The sequence below is a fragment of the Perna viridis genome, chromosome 4 (assembly GCF_037379345.1).
Source record: "Perna viridis isolate PV_CMFRI_1.1 ecotype Kerala chromosome 4, ASM3737934v1, whole genome shotgun sequence".
Taxonomy (NCBI): Eukaryota; Metazoa; Mollusca; class Bivalvia; order Mytilida; family Mytilidae; genus Perna; species Perna viridis.
Genome location: NC_142448.1, coordinates 51834572 through 51849728, shown reverse-complemented (window position 1 = coordinate 51849728; position 15157 = coordinate 51834572).

Here is a 15157-nt window from a genome sequence, read left to right as displayed (position 1 = left end):
TGCTACAAACATGAGTTTTCTATTAAAATTCTTATATAGGTACCCTATTCCAGGCATAAGACTAATATCTCAATGTTAGCCAGAAAATATTACTTTTGATAAAAAGCTGCTGCATTAATCAAACTAAGCAACTTTGTGGTTTATTCTGACATGGTAGATACATAAGCTGTACTATGAGTTCCAAATCATTATTTAATCCCCACTTGTGAGTTCCATATATGGAAATATTAATATCCGAACCTCCTTTTTTGTCTTTAACTCAAGGGAGCCTCTTGTTTAAAGTAAAGTATAATGACCGGTACAACCAACTGTTTTAAACTATAGATATGGTCATTTCAATTATAATAAATCCAGAAAAAATTATACCAATATCATAGTTTTAAAAAAATATAGCTTTTCATATGCAGAAAATACAGATTGTAAGCCATTTTGGTACCCCAGGCAGATACAAATGGACCTCAATGTCACAGGAAAAGGACTTTTTCTTTAAAACAGATAGCTATGATGCAAGAAATATAGTTTACTGGTATAAATATTATAATAACAATTGTCTGCTTTAGATACTTTTTGAAAAAATTCAGTTTTTATATGAAAAAACACCATTATTTTTCTTGCCGCATTAGAATCTGTCCATTTGAACCACTAAAAAAAGTCCACTAAAAAATTGGCTGATGACTTTTGTGACATTTCTGTGTTTAAATCAACCACACAGTTATATGGCAACTCATTTTAGCTATTTATTTGAAAGAAAAACAAAAAATAAAAAAAATATTCATTTTTTCATATATAAGAGGCAATGTATGGAAAATGACTATTTTCAAGTCCTAACCACATACTTAAAATGTGTTGTAACTTGAAAACTATCCTTTATGCAGGAGTATTACTTGCTTTAGGTTACCTGAATATAGATATGCTCATCATAAATAGTCAAGATAATAATTTTATTGAACTGATATCCTACAAATTCATGAAAACAAAATGCATTTCCAAATTTGGTCAAGATTAACCATAAATGCAAAAAACCAGAGCTACCATAAAAAATCAGGTTCAAAAGTTGGCTAATTCATCTTAAAAGTGTTACCTGTATTGGGGTACTACTTTTTCAGCTGGTAAAGACCACTTGCTGAATATCCAACTTTACTTGAAAAACTGGCTTACTACTAATAAACATTTCAATATAATCCTAAAAGTTGTTGTTTTTCTGCTAGAGTATTCATTTCCATACTGAAAATTCAGAATATCATTGCCCTGCTACAAACATGAGTTTTCTATTAAAATTCTTATATAGGTACCCTATTCCAGGCATAAGACTAATATCTCAATGTTAGCCAGAAAATATTACTTTTGATAAAAAGCTGCTGCATTAATCAAACTAAGCAACTTTGTGGTTTATTCTGACATGGTAGATACATAAGCTGTACTATGAGTTCCAAATCATTATTTAATCCCCACTTGTGAGTTCCATATATGGAAATATTAATATCCGAACCTCCTTTTTTGTCTTTAACTCAAGGGAGCCTCTTGTTTAAAGTAAAGTATAATGACCGGTACAACCAACTGTTTTAAACTATAGATATGGTCATTTCAATTATAATAAATCCAGAAAAAATTATACCAATATCATAGTTTTAAAAAAATATAGCTTTTCATATGCAGAAAATACAGATTGTAAGCCATTTTGGTACCCCAGGCAGATACAAATGGACCTCAATGTCACAGGAAAAGGACTTTTTCTTTAAAACAGATAGCTATGATGCAAGAAATATAGTTTACTGGTATAAATATTATAATAACAATTGTCTGCTTTAGATACTTTTTGAAAAAATTCAGTTTTTATATGAAAAAACACCATTATTTTTCTTGCCGCATTAGAATCTGTCCATTTGAACCACTAAAAAAAGTCCACTAAAAAATTGGCTGATGACTTTTGTGACATTTCTGTGTTTAAATCAACCACACAGTTATATGGCAACTCATTTTAGCTATTTATTTGAAAGAAAAACAAAAAATAAAAAAAATATTCATTTTTTCATATATAAGAGGCAATGTATGGAAAATGACTATTTTCAAGTCCTAACCACATACTTAAAATGTGTTGTAACTTGAAAACTATCCTTTATGCAGGAGTATTACTTGCTTTAGGTTACCTGAATATAGATATGCTCATCATAAATAGTCAAGATAATAATTTTATTGAACTGATATCCTACAAATTCATGAAAACAAAATGCATTTCCAAATTTGGTCAAGATTAACCATAAATGCAAAAAACCAGAGCTACCATAAAAAATCAGGTTCAAAAGTTGGCTAATTCATCTTAAAAGTGTTACCTGTATTGGGGTACTACTTTTTCAGCTGGTAAAGACCACTTGCTGAATATCCAACTTTACTTGAAAAACTGGCTTACTAGGTCTCAGTATCGTATTAATTTTCCCATAGACCTCTATAGTGAAGTGCATGTTTTTAGGATTTTTTAAAAAATATGTAAATTGATTCAATAAAACTTTCACTTATGTAGCATTTCTAAGGACATGTGAAAAAATAATTTCCTGCAAAGAAAATAGGGTGAGTCCACGAAGATTGGACAGAAAAGTAGTCTTGAACTATAAATAGCCATTTTCCCTATTTTCACTTTCGTTTTGCACTCACCTAACCAACCTTTTCAGTGGAACATTTTTATGATATTATGTTAGATTTTCTTTTAAAAAAGTTCTTCATCTTACAGTGTGATGTTTGCTCTATTTTTTAAGTCATTGTTCATGTCTTTTGACAAAACATTAGTTTGTAGAGAGGCAAAAAGAAAATGCACTATATTTTTATGGCATCCATGTTTTGACGTACACCCGCTCAGGGATATGCAATACGATACTGGTACCTATTACTAATAAACATTTCAATATAATCCTAAAAGTTGTTGTTTTTCTGCTAGAGTATTCATTTCCATACTGAAAATTCAGAATATCATTGCCCTGCTACAAACATGAGTTTTCTATTAAAATTCTTATATAGGTACCCTATTCCAGGCATAAGACTAATATCTCAATGTTAGCCAGAAAATATTACTTTTGATAAAAAGCTGCTGCATTAATCAAACTAAGCAACTTTGTGGTTTATTCTGACATGGTAGATACATAAGCTGTACTATGAGTTCCAAATCATTATTTAATCCCCACTTGTGAGTTCCATATATGGAAATATTAATATCCGAACCTCCTTTTTTGTCTTTAACTCAAGGGAGCCTCTTGTTTAAAGTAAAGTATAATGACCGGTACAACCAACTGTTTTAAACTATAGATATGGTCATTTCAATTATAATAAATCCAGAAAAAATTATACCAATATCATAGTTTTAAAAAAATATAGCTTTTCATATGCAGAAAATACAGATTGTAAGCCATTTTGGTACCCCAGGCAGATACAAATGGACCTCAATGTCACAGGAAAAGGACTTTTTCTTTAAAACAGATAGCTATGATGCAAGAAATATAGTTTACTGGTATAAATATTATAATAACAATTGTCTGCTTTAGATACTTTTTGAAAAAATTCAGTTTTTATATGAAAAAACACCATTATTTTTCTTGCCGCATTAGAATCTGTCCATTTGAACCACTAAAAAAAGTCCACTAAAAAATTGGCTGATGACTTTTGTGACATTTCTGTGTTTAAATCAACCACACAGTTATATGGCAACTCATTTTAGCTATTTATTTGAAAGAAAAACAAAAAATAAAAAAAATATTCATTTTTTCATATATAAGAGGCAATGTATGGAAAATGACTATTTTCAAGTCCTAACCACATACTTAAAATGTGTTGTAACTTGAAAACTATCCTTTATGCAGGAGTATTACTTGCTTTAGGTTACCTGAATATAGATATGCTCATCATAAATAGTCAAGATAATAATTTTATTGAACTGATATCCTACAAATTCATGAAAACAAAATGCATTTCCAAATTTGGTCAAGATTAACCATAAATGCAAAAAACCAGAGCTACCATAAAAAATCAGGTTCAAAAGTTGGCTAATTCATCTTAAAAGTGTTACCTGTATTGGGGTACTACTTTTTCAGCTGGTAAAGACCACTTGCTGAATATCCAACTTTACTTGAAAAACTGGCTTACTAGGTCTCAGTATCGTATTAATTTTCCCATAGACCTCTATAGTGAAGTGCATGTTTTTAGGATTTTTTAAAAAATATGTAAATTGATTCAATAAAACTTTCACTTATGTAGCATTTCTAAGGACATGTGAAAAAATAATTTCCTGCAAAGAAAATAGGGTGAGTCCACGAAGATTGGACAGAAAAGTAGTCTTGAACTATAAATAGCCATTTTCCCTATTTTCACTTTCGTTTTGCACTCACCTAACCAACCTTTTCAGTGGAACATTTTTATGATATTATGTTAGATTTTCTTTTAAAAAAGTTCTTCATCTTACAGTGTGATGTTTGCTCTATTTTTTAAGTCATTGTTCATGTCTTTTGACAAAACATTAGTTTGTAGAGAGGCAAAAAGAAAATGCACTATATTTTTATGGCATCCATGTTTTGACGTACACCCGCTCAGGGATATGCAATACGATACTGGTACCTATTACTAATAAACATTTCAATATAATCCTAAAAGTTGTTGTTTTTCTGCTAGAGTATTCATTTCCATACTGAAAATTCAGAATATCATTGCCCTGCTACAAACATGAGTTTTCTATTAAAATTCTTATATAGGTACCCTATTCCAGGCATAAGACTAATATCTCAATGTTAGCCAGAAAATATTACTTTTGATAAAAAGCTGCTGCATTAATCAAACTAAGCAACTTTGTGGTTTATTCTGACATGGTAGATACATAAGCTGTACTATGAGTTCCAAATCATTATTTAATCCCCACTTGTGAGTTCCATATATGGAAATATTAATATCCGAACCTCCTTTTTTGTCTTTAACTCAAGGGAGCCTCTTGTTTAAAGTAAAGTATAATGACCGGTACAACCAACTGTTTTAAACTATAGATATGGTCATTTCAATTATAATAAATCCAGAAAAAATTATACCAATATCATAGTTTTAAAAAAATATAGCTTTTCATATGCAGAAAATACAGATTGTAAGCCATTTTGGTACCCCAGGCAGATACAAATGGACCTCAATGTCACAGGAAAAGGACTTTTTCTTTAAAACAGATAGCTATGATGCAAGAAATATAGTTTACTGGTATAAATATTATAATAACAATTGTCTGCTTTAGATACTTTTTGAAAAAATTCAGTTTTTATATGAAAAAACACCATTATTTTTCTTGCCGCATTAGAATCTGTCCATTTGAACCACTAAAAAAAGTCCACTAAAAAATTGGCTGATGACTTTTGTGACATTTCTGTGTTTAAATCAACCACACAGTTATATGGCAACTCATTTTAGCTATTTATTTGAAAGAAAAACAAAAAATAAAAAAAATATTCATTTTTTCATATATAAGAGGCAATGTATGGAAAATGACTATTTTCAAGTCCTAACCACATACTTAAAATGTGTTGTAACTTGAAAACTATCCTTTATGCAGGAGTATTACTTGCTTTAGGTTACCTGAATATAGATATGCTCATCATAAATAGTCAAGATAATAATTTTATTGAACTGATATCCTACAAATTCATGAAAACAAAATGCATTTCCAAATTTGGTCAAGATTAACCATAAATGCAAAAAACCAGAGCTACCATAAAAAATCAGGTTCAAAAGTTGGCTAATTCATCTTAAAAGTGTTACCTGTATTGGGGTACTACTTTTTCAGCTGGTAAAGACCACTTGCTGAATATCCAACTTTACTTGAAAAACTGGCTTACTAGGTCTCAGTATCGTATTAATTTTCCCATAGACCTCTATAGTGAAGTGCATGTTTTTAGGATTTTTTAAAAAATATGTAAATTGATTCAATAAAACTTTCACTTATGTAGCATTTCTAAGGACATGTGAAAAAATAATTTCCTGCAAAGAAAATAGGGTGAGTCCACGAAGATTGGACAGAAAAGTAGTCTTGAACTATAAATAGCCATTTTCCCTATTTTCACTTTCGTTTTGCACTCACCTAACCAACCTTTTCAGTGGAACATTTTTATGATATTATGTTAGATTTTCTTTTAAAAAAGTTCTTCATCTTACAGTGTGATGTTTGCTCTATTTTTTAAGTCATTGTTCATGTCTTTTGACAAAACATTAGTTTGTAGAGAGGCAAAAAGAAAATGCACTATATTTTTATGGCATCCATGTTTTGACGTACACCCGCTCAGGGATATGCAATACGATACTGGTACCTATTACTAATAAACATTTCAATATAATCCTAAAAGTTGTTGTTTTTCTGCTAGAGTATTCATTTCCATACTGAAAATTCAGAATATCATTGCCCTGCTACAAACATGAGTTTTCTATTAAAATTCTTATATAGGTACCCTATTCCAGGCATAAGACTAATATCTCAATGTTAGCCAGAAAATATTACTTTTGATAAAAAGCTGCTGCATTAATCAAACTAAGCAACTTTGTGGTTTATTCTGACATGGTAGATACATAAGCTGTACTATGAGTTCCAAATCATTATTTAATCCCCACTTGTGAGTTCCATATATGGAAATATTAATATCCGAACCTCCTTTTTTGTCTTTAACTCAAGGGAGCCTCTTGTTTAAAGTAAAGTATAATGACCGGTACAACCAACTGTTTTAAACTATAGATATGGTCATTTCAATTATAATAAATCCAGAAAAAATTATACCAATATCATAGTTTTAAAAAAATATAGCTTTTCATATGCAGAAAATACAGATTGTAAGCCATTTTGGTACCCCAGGCAGATACAAATGGACCTCAATGTCACAGGAAAAGGACTTTTTCTTTAAAACAGATAGCTATGATGCAAGAAATATAGTTTACTGGTATAAATATTATAATAACAATTGTCTGCTTTAGATACTTTTTGAAAAAATTCAGTTTTTATATGAAAAAACACCATTATTTTTCTTGCCGCATTAGAATCTGTCCATTTGAACCACTAAAAAAAGTCCACTAAAAAATTGGCTGATGACTTTTGTGACATTTCTGTGTTTAAATCAACCACACAGTTATATGGCAACTCATTTTAGCTATTTATTTGAAAGAAAAACAAAAAATAAAAAAAATATTCATTTTTTCATATATAAGAGGCAATGTATGGAAAATGACTATTTTCAAGTCCTAACCACATACTTAAAATGTGTTGTAACTTGAAAACTATCCTTTATGCAGGAGTATTACTTGCTTTAGGTTACCTGAATATAGATATGCTCATCATAAATAGTCAAGATAATAATTTTATTGAACTGATATCCTACAAATTCATGAAAACAAAATGCATTTCCAAATTTGGTCAAGATTAACCATAAATGCAAAAAACCAGAGCTACCATAAAAAATCAGGTTCAAAAGTTGGCTAATTCATCTTAAAAGTGTTACCTGTATTGGGGTACTACTTTTTCAGCTGGTAAAGACCACTTGCTGAATATCCAACTTTACTTGAAAAACTGGCTTACTAGGTCTCAGTATCGTATTAATTTTCCCATAGACCTCTATAGTGAAGTGCATGTTTTTAGGATTTTTTAAAAAATATGTAAATTGATTCAATAAAACTTTCACTTATGTAGCATTTCTAAGGACATGTGAAAAAATAATTTCCTGCAAAGAAAATAGGGTGAGTCCACGAAGATTGGACAGAAAAGTAGTCTTGAACTATAAATAGCCATTTTCCCTATTTTCACTTTCGTTTTGCACTCACCTAACCAACCTTTTCAGTGGAACATTTTTATGATATTATGTTAGATTTTCTTTTAAAAAAGTTCTTCATCTTACAGTGTGATGTTTGCTCTATTTTTTAAGTCATTGTTCATGTCTTTTGACAAAACATTAGTTTGTAGAGAGGCAAAAAGAAAATGCACTATATTTTTATGGCATCCATGTTTTGACGTACACCCGCTCAGGGATATGCAATACGATACTGGTACCTATTACTAATAAACATTTCAATATAATCCTAAAAGTTGTTGTTTTTCTGCTAGAGTATTCATTTCCATACTGAAAATTCAGAATATCATTGCCCTGCTACAAACATGAGTTTTCTATTAAAATTCTTATATAGGTACCCTATTCCAGGCATAAGACTAATATCTCAATGTTAGCCAGAAAATATTACTTTTGATAAAAAGCTGCTGCATTAATCAAACTAAGCAACTTTGTGGTTTATTCTGACATGGTAGATACATAAGCTGTACTATGAGTTCCAAATCATTATTTAATCCCCACTTGTGAGTTCCATATATGGAAATATTAATATCCGAACCTCCTTTTTTGTCTTTAACTCAAGGGAGCCTCTTGTTTAAAGTAAAGTATAATGACCGGTACAACCAACTGTTTTAAACTATAGATATGGTCATTTCAATTATAATAAATCCAGAAAAAATTATACCAATATCATAGTTTTAAAAAAATATAGCTTTTCATATGCAGAAAATACAGATTGTAAGCCATTTTGGTACCCCAGGCAGATACAAATGGACCTCAATGTCACAGGAAAAGGACTTTTTCTTTAAAACAGATAGCTATGATGCAAGAAATATAGTTTACTGGTATAAATATTATAATAACAATTGTCTGCTTTAGATACTTTTTGAAAAAATTCAGTTTTTATATGAAAAAACACCATTATTTTTCTTGCCGCATTAGAATCTGTCCATTTGAACCACTAAAAAAAGTCCACTAAAAAATTGGCTGATGACTTTTGTGACATTTCTGTGTTTAAATCAACCACACAGTTATATGGCAACTCATTTTAGCTATTTATTTGAAAGAAAAACAAAAAATAAAAAAAATATTCATTTTTTCATATATAAGAGGCAATGTATGGAAAATGACTATTTTCAAGTCCTAACCACATACTTAAAATGTGTTGTAACTTGAAAACTATCCTTTATGCAGGAGTATTACTTGCTTTAGGTTACCTGAATATAGATATGCTCATCATAAATAGTCAAGATAATAATTTTATTGAACTGATATCCTACAAATTCATGAAAACAAAATGCATTTCCAAATTTGGTCAAGATTAACCATAAATGCAAAAAACCAGAGCTACCATAAAAAATCAGGTTCAAAAGTTGGCTAATTCATCTTAAAAGTGTTACCTGTATTGGGGTACTACTTTTTCAGCTGGTAAAGACCACTTGCTGAATATCCAACTTTACTTGAAAAACTGGCTTACTAGGTCTCAGTATCGTATTAATTTTCCCATAGACCTCTATAGTGAAGTGCATGTTTTTAGGATTTTTTAAAAAATATGTAAATTGATTCAATAAAACTTTCACTTATGTAGCATTTCTAAGGACATGTGAAAAAATAATTTCCTGCAAAGAAAATAGGGTGAGTCCACGAAGATTGGACAGAAAAGTAGTCTTGAACTATAAATAGCCATTTTCCCTATTTTCACTTTCGTTTTGCACTCACCTAACCAACCTTTTCAGTGGAACATTTTTATGATATTATGTTAGATTTTCTTTTAAAAAAGTTCTTCATCTTACAGTGTGATGTTTGCTCTATTTTTTAAGTCATTGTTCATGTCTTTTGACAAAACATTAGTTTGTAGAGAGGCAAAAAGAAAATGCACTATATTTTTATGGCATCCATGTTTTGACGTACACCCGCTCAGGGATATGCAATACGATACTGGTACCTATTACTAATAAACATTTCAATATAATCCTAAAAGTTGTTGTTTTTCTGCTAGAGTATTCATTTCCATACTGAAAATTCAGAATATCATTGCCCTGCTACAAACATGAGTTTTCTATTAAAATTCTTATATAGGTACCCTATTCCAGGCATAAGACTAATATCTCAATGTTAGCCAGAAAATATTACTTTTGATAAAAAGCTGCTGCATTAATCAAACTAAGCAACTTTGTGGTTTATTCTGACATGGTAGATACATAAGCTGTACTATGAGTTCCAAATCATTATTTAATCCCCACTTGTGAGTTCCATATATGGAAATATTAATATCCGAACCTCCTTTTTTGTCTTTAACTCAAGGGAGCCTCTTGTTTAAAGTAAAGTATAATGACCGGTACAACCAACTGTTTTAAACTATAGATATGGTCATTTCAATTATAATAAATCCAGAAAAAATTATACCAATATCATAGTTTTAAAAAAATATAGCTTTTCATATGCAGAAAATACAGATTGTAAGCCATTTTGGTACCCCAGGCAGATACAAATGGACCTCAATGTCACAGGAAAAGGACTTTTTCTTTAAAACAGATAGCTATGATGCAAGAAATATAGTTTACTGGTATAAATATTATAATAACAATTGTCTGCTTTAGATACTTTTTGAAAAAATTCAGTTTTTATATGAAAAAACACCATTATTTTTCTTGCCGCATTAGAATCTGTCCATTTGAACCACTAAAAAAAGTCCACTAAAAAATTGGCTGATGACTTTTGTGACATTTCTGTGTTTAAATCAACCACACAGTTATATGGCAACTCATTTTAGCTATTTATTTGAAAGAAAAACAAAAAATAAAAAAAATATTCATTTTTTCATATATAAGAGGCAATGTATGGAAAATGACTATTTTCAAGTCCTAACCACATACTTAAAATGTGTTGTAACTTGAAAACTATCCTTTATGCAGGAGTATTACTTGCTTTAGGTTACCTGAATATAGATATGCTCATCATAAATAGTCAAGATAATAATTTTATTGAACTGATATCCTACAAATTCATGAAAACAAAATGCATTTCCAAATTTGGTCAAGATTAACCATAAATGCAAAAAACCAGAGCTACCATAAAAAATCAGGTTCAAAAGTTGGCTAATTCATCTTAAAAGTGTTACCTGTATTGGGGTACTACTTTTTCAGCTGGTAAAGACCACTTGCTGAATATCCAACTTTACTTGAAAAACTGGCTTACTAGGTCTCAGTATCGTATTAATTTTCCCATAGACCTCTATAGTGAAGTGCATGTTTTTAGGATTTTTTAAAAAATATGTAAATTGATTCAATAAAACTTTCACTTATGTAGCATTTCTAAGGACATGTGAAAAAATAATTTCCTGCAAAGAAAATAGGGTGAGTCCACGAAGATTGGACAGAAAAGTAGTCTTGAACTATAAATAGCCATTTTCCCTATTTTCACTTTCGTTTTGCACTCACCTAACCAACCTTTTCAGTGGAACATTTTTATGATATTATGTTAGATTTTCTTTTAAAAAAGTTCTTCATCTTACAGTGTGATGTTTGCTCTATTTTTTAAGTCATTGTTCATGTCTTTTGACAAAACATTAGTTTGTAGAGAGGCAAAAAGAAAATGCACTATATTTTTATGGCATCCATGTTTTGACGTACACCCGCTCAGGGATATGCAATACGATACTGGTACCTATTACTAATAAACATTTCAATATAATCCTAAAAGTTGTTGTTTTTCTGCTAGAGTATTCATTTCCATACTGAAAATTCAGAATATCATTGCCCTGCTACAAACATGAGTTTTCTATTAAAATTCTTATATAGGTACCCTATTCCAGGCATAAGACTAATATCTCAATGTTAGCCAGAAAATATTACTTTTGATAAAAAGCTGCTGCATTAATCAAACTAAGCAACTTTGTGGTTTATTCTGACATGGTAGATACATAAGCTGTACTATGAGTTCCAAATCATTATTTAATCCCCACTTGTGAGTTCCATATATGGAAATATTAATATCCGAACCTCCTTTTTTGTCTTTAACTCAAGGGAGCCTCTTGTTTAAAGTAAAGTATAATGACCGGTACAACCAACTGTTTTAAACTATAGATATGGTCATTTCAATTATAATAAATCCAGAAAAAATTATACCAATATCATAGTTTTAAAAAAATATAGCTTTTCATATGCAGAAAATACAGATTGTAAGCCATTTTGGTACCCCAGGCAGATACAAATGGACCTCAATGTCACAGGAAAAGGACTTTTTCTTTAAAACAGATAGCTATGATGCAAGAAATATAGTTTACTGGTATAAATATTATAATAACAATTGTCTGCTTTAGATACTTTTTGAAAAAATTCAGTTTTTATATGAAAAAACACCATTATTTTTCTTGCCGCATTAGAATCTGTCCATTTGAACCACTAAAAAAAGTCCACTAAAAAATTGGCTGATGACTTTTGTGACATTTCTGTGTTTAAATCAACCACACAGTTATATGGCAACTCATTTTAGCTATTTATTTGAAAGAAAAACAAAAAATAAAAAAAATATTCATTTTTTCATATATAAGAGGCAATGTATGGAAAATGACTATTTTCAAGTCCTAACCACATACTTAAAATGTGTTGTAACTTGAAAACTATCCTTTATGCAGGAGTATTACTTGCTTTAGGTTACCTGAATATAGATATGCTCATCATAAATAGTCAAGATAATAATTTTATTGAACTGATATCCTACAAATTCATGAAAACAAAATGCATTTCCAAATTTGGTCAAGATTAACCATAAATGCAAAAAACCAGAGCTACCATAAAAAATCAGGTTCAAAAGTTGGCTAATTCATCTTAAAAGTGTTACCTGTATTGGGGTACTACTTTTTCAGCTGGTAAAGACCACTTGCTGAATATCCAACTTTACTTGAAAAACTGGCTTACTAGGTCTCAGTATCGTATTAATTTTCCCATAGACCTCTATAGTGAAGTGCATGTTTTTAGGATTTTTTAAAAAATATGTAAATTGATTCAATAAAACTTTCACTTATGTAGCATTTCTAAGGACATGTGAAAAAATAATTTCCTGCAAAGAAAATAGGGTGAGTCCACGAAGATTGGACAGAAAAGTAGTCTTGAACTATAAATAGCCATTTTCCCTATTTTCACTTTCGTTTTGCACTCACCTAACCAACCTTTTCAGTGGAACATTTTTATGATATTATGTTAGATTTTCTTTTAAAAAAGTTCTTCATCTTACAGTGTGATGTTTGCTCTATTTTTTAAGTCATTGTTCATGTCTTTTGACAAAACATTAGTTTGTAGAGAGGCAAAAAGAAAATGCACTATATTTTTATGGCATCCATGTTTTGACGTACACCCGCTCAGGGATATGCAATACGATACTGGTACCTATTACTAATAAACATTTCAATATAATCCTAAAAGTTGTTGTTTTTCTGCTAGAGTATTCATTTCCATACTGAAAATTCAGAATATCATTGCCCTGCTACAAACATGAGTTTTCTATTAAAATTCTTATATAGGTACCCTATTCCAGGCATAAGACTAATATCTCAATGTTAGCCAGAAAATATTACTTTTGATAAAAAGCTGCTGCATTAATCAAACTAAGCAACTTTGTGGTTTATTCTGACATGGTAGATACATAAGCTGTACTATGAGTTCCAAATCATTATTTAATCCCCACTTGTGAGTTCCATATATGGAAATATTAATATCCGAACCTCCTTTTTTGTCTTTAACTCAAGGGAGCCTCTTGTTTAAAGTAAAGTATAATGACCGGTACAACCAACTGTTTTAAACTATAGATATGGTCATTTCAATTATAATAAATCCAGAAAAAATTATACCAATATCATAGTTTTAAAAAAATATAGCTTTTCATATGCAGAAAATACAGATTGTAAGCCATTTTGGTACCCCAGGCAGATACAAATGGACCTCAATGTCACAGGAAAAGGACTTTTTCTTTAAAACAGATAGCTATGATGCAAGAAATATAGTTTACTGGTATAAATATTATAATAACAATTGTCTGCTTTAGATACTTTTTGAAAAAATTCAGTTTTTATATGAAAAAACACCATTATTTTTCTTGCCGCATTAGAATCTGTCCATTTGAACCACTAAAAAAAGTCCACTAAAAAATTGGCTGATGACTTTTGTGACATTTCTGTGTTTAAATCAACCACACAGTTATATGGCAACTCATTTTAGCTATTTATTTGAAAGAAAAACAAAAAATAAAAAAAATATTCATTTTTTCATATATAAGAGGCAATGTATGGAAAATGACTATTTTCAAGTCCTAACCACATACTTAAAATGTGTTGTAACTTGAAAACTATCCTTTATGCAGGAGTATTACTTGCTTTAGGTTACCTGAATATAGATATGCTCATCATAAATAGTCAAGATAATAATTTTATTGAACTGATATCCTACAAATTCATGAAAACAAAATGCATTTCCAAATTTGGTCAAGATTAACCATAAATGCAAAAAACCAGAGCTACCATAAAAAATCAGGTTCAAAAGTTGGCTAATTCATCTTAAAAGTGTTACCTGTATTGGGGTACTACTTTTTCAGCTGGTAAAGACCACTTGCTGAATATCCAACTTTACTTGAAAAACTGGCTTACTACTAATAAACATTTCAATATAATCCTAAAAGTTGTTGTTTTTCTGCTAGAGTATTCATTTCCATACTGAAAATTCAGAATATCATTGCCCTGCTACAAACATGAGTTTTCTATTAAAATTCTTATATAGGTACCCTATTCCAGGCATAAGACTAATATCTCAATGTTAGCCAGAAAATATTACTTTTGATAAAAAGCTGCTGCATTAATCAAACTAAGCAACTTTGTGGTTTATTCTGACATGGTAGATACATAAGCTGTACTATGAGTTCCAAATCATTATTTAATCCCCACTTGTGAGTTCCATATATGGAAATATTAATATCCGAACCTCCTTTTTTGTCTTTAACTCAAGGGAGCCTCTTGTTTAAAGTAAAGTATAATGACCGGTACAACCAACTGTTTTAAACTATAGATATGGTCATTTCAATTATAATAAATCCAGAAAAAATTATACCAATATCATAGTTTTAAAAAAATATAGCTTTTCATATGCAGAAAATACAGATTGTAAGCCATTTTGGTACCCCAGGCAGATACAAATGGACCTCAATGTCACAGGAAAAGGACTTTTTCTTTAAAACAGATAGCTATGATGCAAGAAATATAGTTTACTGGTATAAATATTATAATAACAATTGTCTGCTTTAGATACTTTTTGAAAAAATTCAGTTTTTATATGAAAAAACACCATTATTTTTCA